The sequence below is a fragment of the Gallus gallus genome, chromosome 2 (genome assembly GCF_016699485.2).
Source record: "Gallus gallus isolate bGalGal1 chromosome 2, bGalGal1.mat.broiler.GRCg7b, whole genome shotgun sequence".
Classification (NCBI taxonomy): Eukaryota; Metazoa; Chordata; class Aves; order Galliformes; family Phasianidae; genus Gallus; species Gallus gallus.
This window is the reverse complement of record NC_052533.1, coordinates 138674750-138694119: the sequence shown is the minus strand read 5'-3', so window position 1 is coordinate 138694119 and position 19370 is coordinate 138674750. Positions and strand designations below refer to the sequence as shown.

Here is a 19370-nt window from a genome sequence, read left to right as displayed (position 1 = left end):
GAGAGTTCCATGAAGGCTGCTAAGCTCGTATCAGTAAAGAAAGGCACCATTCATGCCTTGAGAAGTGGAGCAAAGATCCTATTCAAACCAACAGTACCAGGCATTACAAAAGTGAGGACGTTTATCTTTGTATGGCTAGCTCAGCAATCTGATTGTTACTGGGTTTGCGCTCTCCATGGCCGTTGGTGTTCAGAGCCTGACGTTCACAGGCAGGTCTAGGTGGAGTAGTGACTGCTACTATAGCCCTGCCCTTTCTTTAGGGACAGTTGGACAGGTCATGTACCTGTCTGCCTCTCTGTCATGTAGATTAGGGCAAGCTGGTTTCTGGCCCATCATCTGTACGATATGTGTTTGACATAGAAGTATGTTACTTTATTTTTATTTTGTTTTGTTTTTCCTTTACTGACTTATGTTGAAGCTGTGGCACACAGATAAATAATTTCATTTCTTAAAGGTACCAGTGCTATACCAGCATGGATCCTGTATATGCTGGGCCATTGGGTTTCTATATGCAAATTTTTCCTGTGCTTTTCTGGTACCTTTCTGAAGAGGTGACTTTTGGTCTCTTATGTTGATAGTGGACAAACAGGCTTGAAAGTATGCGTCACCTACACCTACACTGTGTTCTGTGAAGAATTTTCCGGCACTGAATCTTACGTAGGCATCTCCTTGTCCTGGAGATGCTCAAGGTCAGGCTGGATGGGGCTCTGAGCAACCTGCTCTAGCTGTAGATGCCCTTGCTCATTGCAGGGGACTTGGACTAGATGATCTCTAAGAGCCCCTTCCAACACGAAAAAATTCTATGATTTTATGATCTCAAGTGATCTCTGAAGAGGATGACACATGCAGGTCTGTACACATTGTCTGGTTCTCAAATGGTCGTACATGAACTACAAGCTCTCAACTGAGGATTTTAACATGGGTACCCAACAGGGGGAAGATTCAGATTAAAGAAAGATGTGAAAGTGAACTTTTCTATACATGGACAGTGGAAGTCCTCTGCTGCTGGAGAGCTGAGAACACCTTGCAGATCAGATAATTGTTTTAAGATCTCTGCATCATGAACTTTTATTATAGCCAAGGGAGATCTAGTCAAATTAGTTAATAGAGCTGGTAAGATGCAATTACAAATGTAGGAAACTAATGAGACAAATTGTGTCACTATCATCATTAATTTGTTTGTCTAATTCTCTGCTGAGTATTAAGACATCTTGAGGTGACCTGCCCAGATACAGACACATACTTTGATAGCTACTTATACATGGTTGGGTAAATTCTACTTCCAGAGACTTTTTTTTTTCCCTCTAAGTGGATTTATTTGTTTGTTTGTTTGCCTGTTCTGTACATATCTAGAGATCTGGAGTGATAATTAAGGATTTGTTGTGTTGGTCACTAAGTGAATAATGATACGTGCATTTTTTTTAGCGAGGTTTTCCAAGCACTGTGTTGAGCTCCCCCAGGAGATGCTGTTGTAGCAAAAAAACTACAATATACTCATTTCCATAATCACCAAATTAATAGCTTGTTTAATGTTCTAAATATCCCCTCAGTTTTCCACAGCTGATAATGTATTAAACTCAAAAGATAATGGTGGTCTGTGTGGGGGGAAGCATCCAGTACATACTGTTTAGAAACATTTTAAATATACAAGGCTATCTGCAAACAGTAATCTTTTTAGCAATGCTACAAATTAATAAATCTCTACAATATGAAAATAATTCCTCCCTCGTGTTTGGGTGGCATTTTTCTCCCCTATATTATTTCTTAATCTTCAGCTCCAAAGCAGAATTGTCTGTTGGCCTGAATAATCCTGCTGTGAAGGTTGAGATTGAGACACCCACCCCCAAAGCTGAACAGGATTCTCATGATAGCAGGAGCAGTAATTGTTTCTTAATGTTGTTATGGGTTGGAGTTTCACTGGTTGCACGCCAGCAGTGGGCTTTGTGCTGGGGAACAGCTAAAGGGTGATATGCTTTCACATGGGGGAGTATAAAGAGTGGAGAGAGAGATATCAGACAAAAAAGGAAACCAGATCTTTGCTGAGGGCATCTGCAGATGAGATTTTTTCTTCCAAAATTAACTAATTGCCAGATCATTTGAGTTAATTTATATATTAGATAAAGGCAACACAGACACTCCTCTAACATTTATTCCAGGACTGAGGGGGGTCTCTGTTACCCTGTGGGAAGGTTGATCTAGCACATCTTACTCTACTAATGTTCCACTGAAGTTTGGTATAGAAGTTAGATATAGTAGTTAGTTGATAGAGCATTTCTGGGATGTTCTGTCCCCCAGGTAATACTTTGCAGAGAATATACTGCCTACAACACAGTTTCATATTACACCTAATTCAACATAACCATCTTCTGCTGAGAACAGTCCTACTCCTTATCCTCCAACTACAAGTCTCCCTTTTCTGTCCATCCTGTTTTTGACATCAGACATTAAAGGCTTCTGGATGAGCAAGTTCAGATCACAGCTCAGACAACCAGGGGATGTTTTTTAGTCTGATCACTGAGGCAAAGCATCTTGCCTTGCCTCCTCAGGTCCTCTAAACCTGCTACAGAGGGATAGTAGGGGCCATTGGCCCTGTGGGAGGAGAGACGTGGCAGCCCGTGCTCAGAGAGGATTCGGTCAAATTGGAAAAGTTGGCCTCAGAGGCTCAGCTCCATGTGTGTGTCTCAGCCAGGGACAGAGGGCAGTGATTTGTGAAGACTCTATAAAAGAAAAATTCCTTCTTGTAGAGGGGAGGAAAATGTGAAACCCAACCCTACCCACCTCACCTAAGAGAAGAAAGAAGGGAGAAAGGCAAAGAATGATGAGTGCAGACTCAGGCTCTGGAGAGGTTACTCCACAGAATAATCAAGACCCCTCCTAAAAATACTGACTTCTGGGGAGATAAGATTGCTCAGCAGATTCTGGCCCAAGAGAAACTTTATAGCAGCAACATGGGTAAATCAGCATAAAACATCCAAAGGTGGATGATGCTTACTGCTTTGAAGTGAAGCCAAAGAGGAAAGAGGAGGAGTGAACGAGAAGGAAAAAGTGGCTTTTTCTCTAATCTTTCATCCAAAAAAATCTTGCAAATATAGGCTTTAGAAATGTTTTCTTTTTTTTTACATCTCTTTTTTTGTTTTATTTGATACTTTAAAGTTATTTCCTCACCTTTCTCTTTGTTGAATACTTAATTTGTGAGTAGAAACAAGGTGAACATTCAGTCCAGGATTACTTTTCTTGGTTTAAGTCAAATAGGCTAATTTTATTCCGGGGGTTATTGCAGTAACTTTTTCAAACTTTATCTATTTTCCCTTTGATATGTATATAAGAGAGACATAGGTGGCTGACTTTCACATTATCATGTAATTCCTACCAAGGTAACCGTGCTCCATTCCTTTCTGTTAACATTTTGTTTATATTGTTCATTTCTACAGGGTACTTTATACAATTATATAGTTTATGATTAGGCATATAATGAAGACAAATCCTTGTAACCGCATCTCACTGGAACACATGGCAGTTTTAGTTTTTATGCTACCATTAAACAACCAGTGAGTTACAAAGTCAAAATTACATCTCAGCCTCTCACCTCAGCAATTAAAATATCCTGAGTTAAATGATTAATGTGAATTAGAACCTCATATACAAATATACTCTGCTGTGCTGTCTAATCTTGCTTTAATATTTTATTTAACATTTGGCTAGTACTTTTATATTTTCTGGGAAGGCTATATGTATCAATATTTTTAATTTTTAACGAATATCAAAATACTTTTGTGTGTCCATACATTGCAAATGTGGAAAGATGAGAAATGCATGAGGAACAGAATACAGAGGTGGTTAGCAAGTTTTGAAATGAACTGCCACTACGTTGAGAAATGGCTGGATTTTTCTTCTCTTCGAGGTGAAAACATCAAGCACAATTTGGTGATATCATCTTTTGTTTTGTGATTAGCCCAAGAGGTAGTTGCAGATATACCATTGGATTAAGCTACTAAAATTTCCAGTGTAGATTCTCACTTTCTAGTACTGATAGTCCCCTAGTGGAAGAAAATGCCCTCAGTTTGCAGTCATGACTTGACTGGAATGAGGGTGATCAGGATCTGTCTCAGTGAATTTCAGTGAAACTCGCAATTCAGCAAATGTCTCTACTGGATATTTCTGGGGCTATTAGTACTTTCCCCTAGGTACTTTAACAGCTCATGATCTCTTGCCTTGAGTTGGTCAACTGAATATAGTCAAAGCAACAGAGACCCAGACATTCATATCATTTGCTGGTTTTTTCAGTATCGTACATGAAATGAACTGGCAAGTTTTGTGGAATGCTGAAACATCACAGAACTCATAAGTTCCAATCAAATTAGAAGTAAATTAAAAGAAGACTTTGCCCCTGTAGACTTAGTAACAAGGGCTGTAAGAATGTAATTGAAATAGCCAAGGGACAACCTGCCAGTAATATTGATGTGGAATTCTGTATTTATGGAGATGCAGTATGTAGACATTTATTAAAAACTGGGGAGGATGTTGAACCATGGTCACAGATCACATGGGAATTTCCAAACTGCTGCAAAATAGTGATGTTTGCTGGAGATATCTGTAAATGTTAGTCAACAAAACCAAGATAGCATCAGAACTGTGGTCTCAACTTTTTCATTTTACTTTATTTCTCAGAGGAATGACATCAGCATTAGAAGAGATAGCGGAGTTGCCCTGGTAATGGATTTGCCCCATAGATCATTGTAAGTAAATGAGTTGCCACTTGCTGGCCCAAATTGTGTATCAGTTTTAGCAGGAAAGGCATAATAATGGGCATACAGTCTCCTCTTTTCCAATTTAAATCATGCAGATGAATTTTACAGAGCTGTTAATAATCCATTGTTTTCATACTGCACACTTTCCATTACTGTAATTTGTAATCAGTAAGAAATAATATATATATATATGTATCTTCTCAGGTTGATGCAAAGTTGTTGCTCACAATTCACAGAGATATGATTGGTTTATTTGTTTACAGATGTAGAACTGGTTAATTAAGATTTATCTTATCTTCATTTTAATAACTGCAGTTCTACAGTCTATGTTGACGATTAAGTGTGAATGTTCAGCAATCCTAAAATTAGAGAACGATTGGGTTGGATGTCTTTGGGCTGGGCTCCTGATTTGAAATATCTTCAGTATGAGTCGCAACATAATTACCTTCAAAAGCTTTGCCTTGGCATACTCTTAAGCAGTGTTACAAGTAGAAGTTAAAATCAATCTAATTAGAGTGAGAGCTCACATTTTCTAGAAGATTTCCTGCTAAGATAAAATTCTTAAAATACTTTCTTTTTCAGATGAATAATCATTTTGATTATGTTTTTTTACTTCAAATAGAGAAGATTCAAATATCCATAGGTTGCTCTGAAAGTAATGCTTCCTATTTATTTCCATGGAAACTACAACTTATACAAAGAGCACAATAAAACTATTTGATAGAGCAAATTCTCATCTACAAAACACTATTTTTCAACATAGTCATCACCACTAGCTATGCATTTTTGTCAATGATGAACAAGATTCTGCATGCAGCAGCCATACAAATCTACACCAGTGGAGGTGGCCCACTATTTCACAGCTGCTACGATGACGTAGTTGCTAGGATAATGTTGCTCATGCAGCCCATTTTTCATTGATCTGACCAGATGCAAGTCAACCTCTTCTGCAATACCTCCAACACCTATCTCTGATGCCATTGGCCAACATACTAAAACAGGAGGCATTACTTTCAGGGGAGCCCATATGTATTTAAATAGGCTAAACAGCAATATTTAAAAGACATGTTTTGCATTTCAGATTGCAACACTCACTTTTACTGTCCAAAAATGAAAGCTAAGTTGTTGGAAAGATGCTCTTGAAAAGCTTCCTTCTTTCTTGTGAAATTAGTTTTGTGATATTAATTATGAGGAAAAAATCTATTAGCGTATTGTGAATTATCCCATGAAATAAGTACATCAAAGAATAATTCTGCCTCTCACTGTAGAGCATTTGAGACTCTTTTGTCTTTTTGCAGCTGTATTCCCTAAGAATTTTCTGAAAGCATAAAGATAACCAGAGGGGAAATCTGTGTACGAAATATTCTTTTGCAATTTCACATCATGCTGTCTTTAGCACTCCCTGGACAATACTTCTTGGACACTTAAACAATGCCCATGAGTAAGGATTCTGGGAATGGTGTAGCAAACTGTTCAAGCATACTGAAATCACTTGAAATGTCCTACCACATCATATGAAACTGGGTTAATTTTTGGTTTCAGATGACTTGCTCTTTTTGTAAAGGGTGGGTGTTACTCCCATCCTCTTGGTTATGCAGCCCCCATTCCTCTCTTACATTGCCTTTGGTCCTTGAAATTCCTTCTTGTGAGCTCATTATTCATCTCACTAACCTTGCAGAAACAACTATCTGATCATTCCCTCCCAGCCTACAGTGTAGTTTGTGCTGGGTTAGTGAAGTGACTTGGTGAAAAGGAGTGGATCAAAAGCCCTCAGGGCCACCCCAAGATAAGAATAGGGGCCCTGGTGAGTGGCATGGGAAAGAGAGGGAAGATGGGGATAAACACAATGTCAATACCAAGATGTTGACAATGTGTTGCTATATTGGCTCACCCCGGCTCGTGAGACTGCACCCTAGCACCATCTTTTAAATGGTCAGTGTATATGGAAAATTTCTTCTTCATGGTCCTTGATAATGTTGCATGCATTTACTAACACCAAGAAAAAATATGGCCAGGACACATTATGCATTGTTTTGGTATTAAAGTTGTAAAGTACCAGGAGCATAAAATTGAGATTTTACAGTAAGTAAAGAGAATAGCAGTTTTAATGTAATTGTCACTCCACAGACATGTCACCATGTCATCAGAAATCATCTGTCAACAGCTAAGATTTTAGCAGCTCATATCTTACCTGCACTGGAGGAAACCCAAGGAAGACAGGAGTTTGTTATGTTATGTGAAGGGGAGCTGTCATTAATGAACTCCTTTTAATTGTCCTGGGTGACTGAGAAGATAACACCCTCATAGGGGAGTTGGAAAAGCAGGGTGAGTATTGGCATGTTGGTTGCTGAAATTCACAACACAATCTGTCTTCAAATTTGGCTTAAACTGAAATGGTAGGTGGCAAACTGTGGTGCCTGCTGATTGGAAGCCTGTGTGGTTCTGTGTTTATGCTGAGGATGGTATTCACTTCTGGTAGGCAAAGTAGGCAGCTAAGGGGATCACAGCTGATGAGGCAGGATTTAGCAAAACTAATCTGCTGAAGCCCTAAAACAAAAGAGGACTCACTAGACAATCAGCACTATATATTTTTTTAAAATGTATCATTTTGACAGAAAAAAATATAGAGCAGGAAGTCAAGATAACTTGCAAGAAAACTGTAAATATCTTTTTCTTCAGTAGGCATTGACTACATTAATTTGAAGTGTTTATTCAGTATTTGGCTATAGAGCATGCAACCCCCAAGCTTCAGACATGAGGCTTTCAGTGGGTCAAAGTGTGGTGGTGTAAGAGATCGTCCTTCAACCAAAGATAGTTTTAAAGTAAGATATTTACATCTTTCTCAATGGTTTGTGAACTATCTCCTAGTTATTTACTGCATCTCATCTGAGGAAGAGTGATTTCTCTAACAGCATTGTCTGATTGATCACGTTTAGAAATAACTGAGTTTAGATTAAATAGATTTAAATATTTTGTGAACACGCAAGTATCATATATGAACATTTTAAAATTAATTTATCTTCTATCTGAATTTAAAGTCAATTTTAGGACATTGACAAGGGGTGAAACCAGTTCTAATAAAAGGGTTTAAAATAACATCTTTATTCAAATGAATGCAGTTTCAAGCTTAAATCAGGTTTTAGTTGAAAACACAGTAGCAATGTATTGTATTTTCAGGAAAAAAATGCAGCAGTTGTTATATTATTCATCTTTAGCACAAACCTACTATTACAGTGATAAATGCAACAAATAACCCTTTCTCCCATATAGTTCCCCCACCAAAAAAAAAAAAAAAAGAAGCAAGCAGATTTAGTATTTTGCTGGCAATAAGTCAAATGTTGCTTAAGACATAAGTCAGTGCCATTTGACACAATTGATAGTTTCCACTTGAGCAAAATTCATAAATGTTGCCAGCATGAGATCTGAATGAATTTTTAATCTCTGGAGTCACTGGCAGGGCAGTCTGGGGGAAACTAGGGTTATGCTGATAGACTTATGTTTGGCCGATGAATAAGAAGGACCTTTTTGAATTCCCTGCTTGAGAGCTAGCCTGATATTTATCCATCTATCACTGTCTGTTTCTCCTGTGCATTCCTGTTTTATTCAATTGTGAGTTGCTCTGCCTTTTTTTTTTTTTTAAAGGCCTTGTGCATATGTGTGAGTAGCCACACTCAATCTGGTAGCTTTCCTCTTACTGAGACGGAGATTGTAATTGGTTATTGATGGCCTATTTGTATGGTAATGTTGCTCAATAAAAAAAGCTAAAGCATAATTAACGCTCTTGCTTCACCAGAAAAGAAAGGGAAAAAGAAAAGCTTGGAAAGGTCAACGAATTTCATATAATAAATTACTAAATAATGGAAGACATTGGAGCCTACATCCTAGAATGTAATCTTTTCGCTATTTATTAGCTATTATTTATTACAAATGCTGACTATACTTACTTTTTGGTAACTATTTTCTATATACGATGTATTTAAACATTATGACCCTGTGGTTGGTGGTGTAATGTACTGCAGCCTGCCAAATTTCAGATGTAGTGGCTTTCAAGAGAACAGCTTCTCTGTTTATTCTCCTATATTTCATTAGACCACAATTCAGTGAAAGTGCAGGCTGGGCTGGCCAGCTCTTAGTGCAGAGACTCGAATCAGGAAACCTAGCATCAGCCTTTGCAAACATTTATCCACAGAGCGGTAAGCTCCAGCCCTAAAGGCAACACATGCAACACATTTACTGCTGGAGTGAATAAGGGTTGGCAGAACTAGCTCATTGCATACTTTGGAAAGCAAGGAGAATTTAAAGCCCAAATCTTTGTTCATGAAAGTTCTACAGTTGACTTTGGTGGATTTTGGGTCATGCTGTTGGACATAGCCTGAGATGTAAGTATTTGGGTGTAATGGATAAATTTGGAGCTGATTTTGGTTAAAAAAGCTCAGTGTGCTGTTCAGCTGCCTTACCTGAAATGAATTAACACGCACAGCCTTGTGACTGGGGCTGTGTGGACCGTGTGATGGCCAGGTGGTTATCTCTGCTTGGGCAGGAGGGCACTGACTGGAACTTGTTAAGCAGCTGCAGCTTGATTGCATTCAGTAGTATGAACAAACCTTTGGGTGCTGTTCAGATTTTAATGTCTGAATGGCAACAAAATTATGGTTAGAAGAGAGGGAAAATCAAAGTTATAATCAGTTACACACAACTTTTAAACTCAGTGTGCTGGAACTGAGCAGAAAGCACCAGAATTCTGTGATCTGTGGCTTGCCAGGAGCAAGTCAAAATTGATGCTCATGGGTTACTGATTTTAAAGTTGCTTCTTTAAGAAAATTTCTTACTGTTTCATATTATTTACAAGTGATTGAACATCGGAAACAGGGCGTCCCCAGCTATGTAACTTTGCCTCTTTGGGAATACTACAAATTACAGTTCCCACATTTACTGTTTTTCATGTTGCTTGTATAAAACAGTAGTTGCATATTCAGAGACCATTTGTACAATTTAAAGCCCACTAAAATACTCTTCCTGAAAAAAAAATATTTCCTTTCCCAAGGAAATGAAATGTAACAATAAAAAGTATTAGAACATATGTTCATACACTCCAAAAGCAATAAATCTAAAATCTGTATACTCAAAAAATCATTAAAGATTCTTTGAAATTTATTTTCCTTTTTCACTGGACCTCAGTCATAGAAATCATATTTTGCTATGCTTCAGAATCACTGTTGGGTGATAAATACATGTAGAAATTCAATTTATATGCCACATTCTCTGCTAGTGTTAATCAAAATATTTGTATCGTAGTTAATGGAGCTATTTAGCAAACTCAAGTGTGGATTTGTTCCACGCCATAGCTTGCAACCTTTGTTTCTGGGAAAATGTATGTGATACATTTTGTGTTTCTGTACATAATTACCCTCAGAGGAACTTCAGACTGTTTCTTCTCCCGTTGTCTGATGAAAGGTAAATGATGAGGTTTAGGATTTTAGTCTAGGCACAAGGAACAGCTTATGTTGAGTCAAGGAACACTTGCATGAGATAATTGACTTTGTTTATATCTGTCTGCAATTTATCCGCAACAACAACACTGAAAGGTGACATTTATCTTATGAGTTTCTCATTCATTTCTGTACTCTAATCTCATCATTCATGCAGCTCAAGTACATGATACATGTAGATGAATATTTATTATAGATGATGAAGTGTCCTTTTGACAGTCTAATATATTTCACTATAAAAGTAAACAGATTCTACATGATGCTGTCTGATTTGACTGTTGGCATAGATAGTACCTCACTCTTATCTAGTGCTTTTCATCAGCAGATCTCAACGCTGTTTGCTGAAGAGGACAGAGCCATTATCCTCTCTTGGTAATTCCACATCCTTTCCTGGGTTGTGCGTTGCTTGAAGATCCTCTTATGGTACCCAGAATATTCTTAGTCAAAATTAAGTTTTCACTTACTGGAAACACTGTGGTCTTGTAGAGGCTGAAGAAGATCTTCTGATATTCTTAGGGAATGATAAAAGTTTCACTGAAGTTGCATCTGGTTCTTGAATAAACAAGGTAAACCTGATAGTTTAAATTAAACTTCTCTTCAGAACATCTGTGTAACCTGTTCTTTTGTTAGAAGACACATTAATTGAAAGAATTTGACAAGCTTAATATTCATTTTAACTCTGCCTTCACCCAGAACTGGAAAGAAGGGCCAGGACTCTCAAATTCACAGTATATCCAGGGAAACAAGAGCTTACAGAATGACAAAATATTGCAAGAAAAAAAGGAAAAAAGAAATGCATCCAGACTTCACCCTAAAGAAGGAGAAAATAGAAATCTAGATTTAAACGTGAGTTTGTGGCTTGATAGCTAAAAAGATTGCAAAGAGATTTATATGTGATTTATTCTCCTTTGTCTTTGGTATTTACTGGGAACTACATCTTATCTGGGATATCTGCTCTGTGAATAATATACTGCAAAAATATAACCTTACAATGGGCAATTGGTACTCAGAAAGCCTGAGAATCAGCCCATCTATTTAGATGTCTCATATGAGGTACCTGGCTTTGAAACACGGTACTATTAATGCTAAACCTGCTAGTTTTCTGAAACAAATGAGTGCAGAAAGTGCCTGGTGAGTGACTACCTGTTTGCCGTACCATATATCATGAAGAGCCTTTTCATATCTCTGGAAATGGGATGTATTGGGCAAGGAGGGAAGAAAATAAAATGTTGGATGGGTCTTCTGGAATGCATGTGTCCTTGCTTGCCAGTGTGGCTGCTGAGAAGGCCATGGAGCTGAGACCTACCCTCATGGAGTGAGCTCCAAAAGGTGGAGGATTCCCACAGCAGGAGAGAACTGGCTCTGGGAAATTGTATCGTAATACTGCCTTGTTTGTTGATGAAAAAGAACTGCATACCGAGACGTAGAAAGTGTTACAGCTCTTAGACAGAAGATGATCAATGAAGTCTTTATCTACACCTCATTTAAAATCTGAACTGTTGCTCTCAGCATATGTCAGGAGACACACTGCAAGTCTAAAAGAAAAGCTGGTTTTTGATTTGGCAGATGTGGTCCGGCTGGTTTCTCTTGCACTCAAAACACCTTTGTTAACTGCAGTAACCTTAATGGCATGGCTACCACAAAGTAGGGATCACTGAGGTGAGGAATGGTTTAGAGAAAAGGAGAAATTACAAATAATGCAAATTAGAACTGGATCAAATAATTTGAGTATGAAACACTGTACTACATCTTTAAGCATGTCCCTTTAAACCTCAGTGAATTTTCAGTAGATACACTTTTGCCCAGTGCCCAGGAACTGCAGCATGACCAGATGCTGCTATTCCCTGTTCCCCCTTGCCCAGAGGACAGAGTTAACCTTTCAGTTTGTCCATGTCTGAGCTTTAATAAAAACATTTGGGAAGTTAATATGTTTGAATAGATTTTATCCAGTGAGTACTGAGGAGCCAGCATTAGTGGTGTGCATGAATGTCATGATGGACGTTAACCTCTCTTGAGCTCCAGAACTGACACAGTTGCTCTTCCTAAGTCAGCATCTTTTCAGCTTAAAAATCCCAGTTCCCTCCTCTGCTCTCTCTCTCCCTATTTTTTTTTTTTTTTTTTTGCATTGCTGTTTAGAGTAACTTACAAGATGATGGCCTTTTGGCCCAATTATATCTAGTACGAACTCAAATTCCAATACCCCCATCATTCATGGCCAATTTAGCTTCAAAAATGACTCTAAACCAACACAATGAAATGAAAAGCACTACTAATTTAAGTGATTGCATTAGGCAGATTACAGCCTTTAGGTGCTAACTTACTAATTTATTTATTCTTACAGTGGACAGCTCTTTTATAGTGGTTGCTGGAAGATCCACATCTAAGGGTAGCTGACACACAAACGTTTAATTACGTAGTGAATGCCATGTAACATATTTCTGAGCATGCCTTTTTTTCTCCCTTATCATTTCTGTCCTACTCATAGTCGAGTCACTTGATTCTGTGAAGAAAAGAATTATCTCTGGAATTTCAATTTGGGTTATCACTACTGTTGGTAATGCTCTGTTTAAAGTGTCAGCTCTTCGGGGACAGATTTTCTCTCTCTACCATGCCAAGCACAATGAGGTCCTTGACCTGGAAAGGGCAATCTTTGGGAAACTATTCCAATACAAATAAGTAGTAGTAATAACATAATGACATCCCAGAGCTCAGAATGTGCTGCATAGTCCTATTTTACCAGCAAGGGCCCCCAATAGAGGGATCTGGGCAGGCTTGTGCACTGATGCAAGTAGCACTCTGGCTTGTCTCATCATAAGCAGTGTGTTCAGAGAGAGAAGCTGTCTCCTGTGTGTGATGTTTTTTCTCACATGAACAATTTTCTGAAAAGGTAGGAATGGATGGATGAACCTCCTTTTCTATTTGGCGTTCCTGTACTTTTAAATTCCAACTCCTGTCAACTGAAAAGATGAAACTTATTTGCAGTTGTATATACTTTTCTTCTAAATTCCTTTATCCTTCTGACAGTTTTGACACCACGAACAGTTGTATCCCACAGAACTCGCGTTCATGCCCCTTATTTAACTGTTTCCCCAAATACACAGATTTACCTCCTGTTCTCCTGCAGGTGAGAATAGGAATTTCATAGGCTGAGGTCTTAACCAATACTCTTAAGAAAACTTTCCTTAATGACAGCAATTAAACTAAATCCAGCAGAGGTACAAACAGTGCTCTCTGCTATGCACTGAAATATCATGCAATGACTATGACCGCCATATTCTTACATCTCCCTTATTTCCAGAATTTTGCCTTATTCTTTTATATGATGTTGTGTTATGCTACCACGTTGCATTTCAAATATTTTCTTTTTTCAAACATTGGTATCTATAAAACTTGTGGTCTAGAAAAGAAGATAAAAAAGCCGGAGATGAAAATAGCAATAGCTGCACTGACCATTGCATTTCTAATTTGCACAATCATAAGGTGTCTGGAAAAATATGCTGCGTTTTTCAGGAGAAAGAACTGGAAAAGACATCAGAGAATCTACTTTCTGACTTACAGTTGTAACATATATTCCCTGAACTCTTAAGTCAGTGTCTCATTTCTGAGCAGAGTAACATCTGAAATCAAAATGTTGTTTGATCACACTTGCTGAGGTACACTACAGTAGCAAGATGGACAGTTTCCAAACACATCAGAGGTAAAAAGGCCAGAAGGACAGTGGCTTCAATACTAAGTTGTGATGTGGGCAAAAATGTGGCTGCTTAAACCATTCTGTTTCTGAACACATATATATACAATCCTCTGCAGGTGTATATAATGGAATAAGATATTTGTAGGGCTTCAGGCACATGTTGTCTGCTACCTTGTGTTTCTCTGCTGCAGCACAAATTATCTTTGCATCTCTCTTGTGACAGATACGGGAAGCTGCACGAAAAAAAAGAGTTTTTGTCTTCTCTCTCTGTTTCAAGAAAGCAATGAAAGGTAAGTGTGGATAAATCAATCTTTTGTACAAAAGTTGAGCTCCATCTGCTCCTGCATTCAGCTAGCAGAAGGGAAAATTCCATCAACACCAATAATCCTTTGTTTACATTTTCAGAGAGCTTGTATAAGGAATAAGCACTGCTCACTGTAAGTGTTAAACACAGTTTTAATGGGTTTGTCTTGAAGGTGTCAAGTGGCAGGGCCTCCAAAAGAGGAAATAAAGGGAAGCGTGTATTGGCTGGCCAGCTTCTGCAAAAACATGGAGACAGTGAGGGCACTGGAAAATACCTTGTTGTGGGACTGTGACTCAGGAGATGCAGTCTTCTTCTATTGATGCTGTTGATAGAGCAGAAGGAAGGGATGCCATCCAAAGGGACTTTGATAAACTCAAACAGTGGGCCCATGTGAACCTAGTGGGATTCAACAAAGCAAAGTGCAATGTTTTGCACTTGGGTCGAGGTAATCCAAGATATGTATAAAGACTGGGAGAACTCCGTGAGAGTAGCCCTGCTGAGAAGGACTTAAGGGTCATGGTAGATGAAAAACTTAGCACAAGCGAGGAATGTGTACTTGAAGCCTGGAAGGCCAATGGCATTCTGAGCTGCATCAGAAGATGGGTGGTCAGCAAGGTGAGAGAAGTGTTTTTCCCTCTCTACTTTGCCCTCCTGAGGTCCCATCTAGAGTACTGCATCCAGGTCTGGGGCCTGCAGCAGAGGAAAGATGTTGAGCTTTTGGAAAGGGTCCAGAGGAGGGCCATGAAGATGATTCGTAGGCTGGAACACCTCTCCTATGAAGAAAGGCTGAGAGAGCTGGGCTTATTCAGTTGGAGAAGAGAAGGATGCGAGAAGATCTCACTGTGGCCACCCATTATTAAAAAGAAGACTATAAACAGGAGGGAAATAAACTTTTTACTTGGGTAGACAGTGATAGGACAAGGGGGAATGGTTTTAAACTGAAGGAGAGAAGATTTAGATTAGATGTCAGGGGAAAGTTTTTCACTGCAGGGATGCTAAAACATGTTGCCAAGAGAGGCTGTGGATGCCCCATCCCTGGAGATGTTCAGGTTGGATGGGACTCTAACCAGTCTGATATAGTACTAGATCTAGCAGTTGGTAACCCAGTCTACAGCAGGGGTTTGGAGCCTGATGATCCTTGAAAACCCTGCAAACCCGAGACATTCTATGATTCTATGATTCTATGATTTTATTCCCAGTGACTCTATCTAACAACTCGTCTTTCTTCTATCTAGATGGTCAGTTTACTGAGGGACAAACTGCTATCTATCCTATATACACACAATTCTAAGCAGAGAGATCATAGAATTACAGAATCAATGAATCACAGAATCACGGAAACACAGATTCATAGAACGGCTTAGGTTGGAAGGGTCCCTACTTCCAACCCCTGTGCCATGGTCAGGGTTGCCATCAACCAGATCAGTCTGCCCAGGACCCCATCCAACCTGGCCTTGAATGCCTCCAGTGAAGGGTCACTGTACCAGGTAATGAGGACCTGAATGGTAGAAGCACTGAAGCAGGTACGGATTTGGTATTTTTTTGAAATTATAATAAAAATTTAATATACAAATATCAATAAATATTTATTTAATAATAAATTTAATATATAAAATAAATGTAAAAATATTATATAAAATATAATAAAAATATAATTTTATTATATTTATTTATAAATTTATTTAATTTATTTAATAATAAATTTAATACATAAAATAAATCTAAAAATTTATTATATAAAAATATAATAAAATATAATAAGAATTATATTTTTATTTGAAGCAGGTACTGAAAATTTGGTATTTTTTAGTCTGGAAATTTCTGAGTTAAAAATTTCCAGGCTGCAGAAGTACTCTGTAAAGGTGTCTCCATACGTTCACCTTGTTCTTTTCTATTTCCTTCTGCCTGTCTTTGGCCATTTCCAGGAACAGGATCCAGACCAGATTTGTTTTTCTGACATAGTAGTTCTGCTTTTATAAGTCTTGTTATGTTACCTCCTTTCATTTTCAGAATGTACTGGAGAGGAAGAGGTACTCTGAAGTCCAGTCACTCTTTATAGGTTACAGAATGAGACCCAGGGGAGGGTCAGAGGTTTAGCAAGTAGAGATTGTCTTAACATAGACAATGAAGTCAGCAATATTCCTTACAAGATTGACTTATTAGCTGCATAAGCCTTATCATCTTTCAACTAAATGGCTTTATATCTAATTTACTATCTGATAAAGGGATAGCCTGAAAAGTAATCCTCTTTCCTAGTTATTCAGTATGCTGCTTATGATTCCCTGCTTTTATTTATTCTATAGTTTGTCATTCAGGTTCTTTGTTTGCCATAGACACAAATGGAATTATTGTGCTTTTGTTCTGGCTTTGCTATAGATTTTTTTTAAAAAAAAGGAGAGCTGACAATATATTCTTTATTAATGGGCTGATTGAGAAGAACAGCAATTAGAAAATACTTGCACTGAAAGAAGGGAGCTTCATGGATACAAGCCCTATACTGAGACAGTGTGGTGGGAACGTGATAGTGTAATTGAAATTTTTAGGTGCAAGGAGAGGTTCTTTGTCTTCTGATGTTACAGGCCATCTACTGAGGTCAATGCAGGCTATCTGTGTTCTCTTTGAAAAGATGGACCAAGCTGAGTTCTCAAGACCAGATCTGCCTTGAGTCTGAGATGTTCAGACGCAAATCTGCAGTGACCTGGGGGTCTTAGAAAAACTATGGGTCACAGCAGTGGAGGGCAGAGGGTGAGGCTGGGGAAGATAAGTACAGACATGCAGTACAGACCCCGGGAGTCCAGCTGTGTCAGTGCCAGGCCAGCTTAGTTACCAACCACGTACTGCAGTGCCATTCTGTGATATAATGCAGCTGGTGTCAAGCAGGGGAGTGGGATGAGTTTCAAACTCAAACTGCACCATGCACACAGCCAAGCATTTTGTGTTTTGTAGATAACTGATTATTGATGCTCTTTTTAGATGACAACATTATTGGAAAGTGTATGTCAAGGAGCACGCTATACATTAGATTGGGGCTAGTCCACATTCTTGACTGAGTTTTCTGTCTGAAAAGATCAGAGTTACTCATGCCCAATGTTTTATCCACCTGAGGCACTTCCAGACAAGTGCACTAATGCATAACCCAGAGTCTCTTGTCCAGCTTTCCACTACCCAACACCTCTACACTCTTCTACTTCATTAAGAATCAGCAGAAGTAAATAAGAGATCACTTCCCACCATTTTTTCCTGAAAGGACAGGTATCTTGGCTTAAAGAAGCTCTCATCATCCATGAAAGCTGGAGCATTTTCCAGTGATTTTTTTTTCTCTGGGAGCAGCAAAATTGATCAAAAAGGAGCTGACAGCTGGAGGTTTGTTACTTACTGCATTGCCAAGACGGGGTTCCTAAGAACCCATTTTGGAGACCAAACTTCCTGGAAAAGGGAGTGTCCTTACAATATATATATATATATGAATGGTATGAGGAGGCACTTATATGACTTCAGTTCTTGTATAATATGTCTTTTGAATTACTGTCTTTGTGATCTTAATATCTGTAGGACCTGTATTATTTTATTTCCTTATGAAAAGGGAACATAAAGAGAAATAAAGGTGCTAATATCTACTGACCTAATTTAGCAGGAGCCATGCTCTTTCTTCAGAAGAACAATGGCTATGTCAGTGGGGAATTCCCAGGCCCAGTGATTTGTCACCTCTATATTTAGATTCCCAGTCATACCCACGTATATTGCACATTACCTGTCGCACCCCAGCTCTCACAGCAGTCTGGGTAGAATTACCCTCTATTTGGCTCAAGTCTCTTACCCTTGGAGTAAAGGAAAAGCCAGAAAACACTGAACCTCCTGTCAGTTAGGATTTTTCTGGATTCACTTTTTTGACAGTGGCAGGTTGGACACACTTCTACTACTTTACCTCTTCAGTTATAGAATAGAATCATAGAAGGAATCATAGAATCATAGAATGGCTTGAATTGGAAGAGTGGAAGGGACCTTGAAGATCATCAAACTCCAACCCCTGCTATGGGCAGGGCTGCCACTCACCAGCTCAGGCTGCCCAGAGCCCCATCCAGCCTGGCCTTGAATGCCTCCAGGGATGGGGCATCCACAGCATCTCTGGGCAGCTCTTCCAGTGCCTCACCGCCCTCTGAGTAAAGAATTTCTCCTTAACATCTAGCCTATGTCTCCCTTCTTTAAATTTAAAGCCATGCTCCCTTGTTCTATCACTATCTGCTCATCTAAAAAGTAGGTCTTCATGTTTGTAAGCTCCCTTCAACCTGGAAAGCTGCAGTGAGGTCTTCCTGGAGCCTTCTCTTCTCCAAGCTAAACAAGCACATCTCCGTCATTCTGCCTTTTGAGATTTGCTCCAGCCCTCTGATCATCTCTGTGGCTCTCCTCTGGTCCCACTTCAACAGCGCCAAATCTTTCTTGTGTTGGGGGCCCCAGGCCTGGACGTAGTACTCCAGATGGGGCCTCATGAGGGCTGAGCAGAGTGGGGCAATCAACTCCCTCTCCCTACTGGCCACTCATCTTCTGATGCAGCCCAGGATACTGTTGGCCTTCCAGGCTGCACGTGCACACTGCTAGCTCATGTCCAGCTTTTTGTGCATCAGGACTCCCAAGTCCTTCGCTGTAGGGCTGGTCTCAGTGTGCTTTTCTCCAGTCTGTACTGGTGCACCTTGCACTTGGTCTTGCCAAATCTCATTAGATTTACATGGGTCCATTTTTCAAACCCGTCCAGGTCCCTCCGGATGGCACCCCTTCCTTCTGTCATCTCAACTGCACTGTTCAGCTTGGTGTCATCAGCAAACTTGCTGAGGGTGCACTTGATCTCACCGTCAGTGTTACTGAACACGATGTTGAAGAGCACTGGTCCCAAGATGGACCCCTGGGAGATGCTACTTGTGACCGGCCTCCATGTGGACATAGATCCATTGATAATAACCCGCTGGCTGCAACTATCCAACCAATCCTTTATTTACTAAACAATCGACACTTTAAATCCATATCTCTCCAGTTTAGAGACAAGGATGTAGTAGCATGTCAAAAGCCTTGCACAAGTCCAGGTAGCTGGCATCAGTTGCCCTTCCTTTGTTCGCTGATGCCATCACTCCATAGTAGAAAGTCAC

General features: G+C 39.2%; 1 long non-coding RNA gene across 1 annotated transcript in view; it reads left to right on the top strand.

The window, feature by feature from the left end:
• Window positions 1-19370, top strand: part of LOC100857789 — an 80384-nt gene that overhangs the window by 32110 nt on the left and 28904 nt on the right. The window contains exons 9-12 of the long non-coding RNA XR_006938361.1: window positions 4669-4736; window positions 6876-7073; window positions 10563-10803; window positions 14152-14218. This is a non-coding gene — a long non-coding RNA (uncharacterized LOC100857789). The remainder of the gene's footprint in view (window positions 1-4668; window positions 4737-6875; window positions 7074-10562; window positions 10804-14151; window positions 14219-19370) is intronic.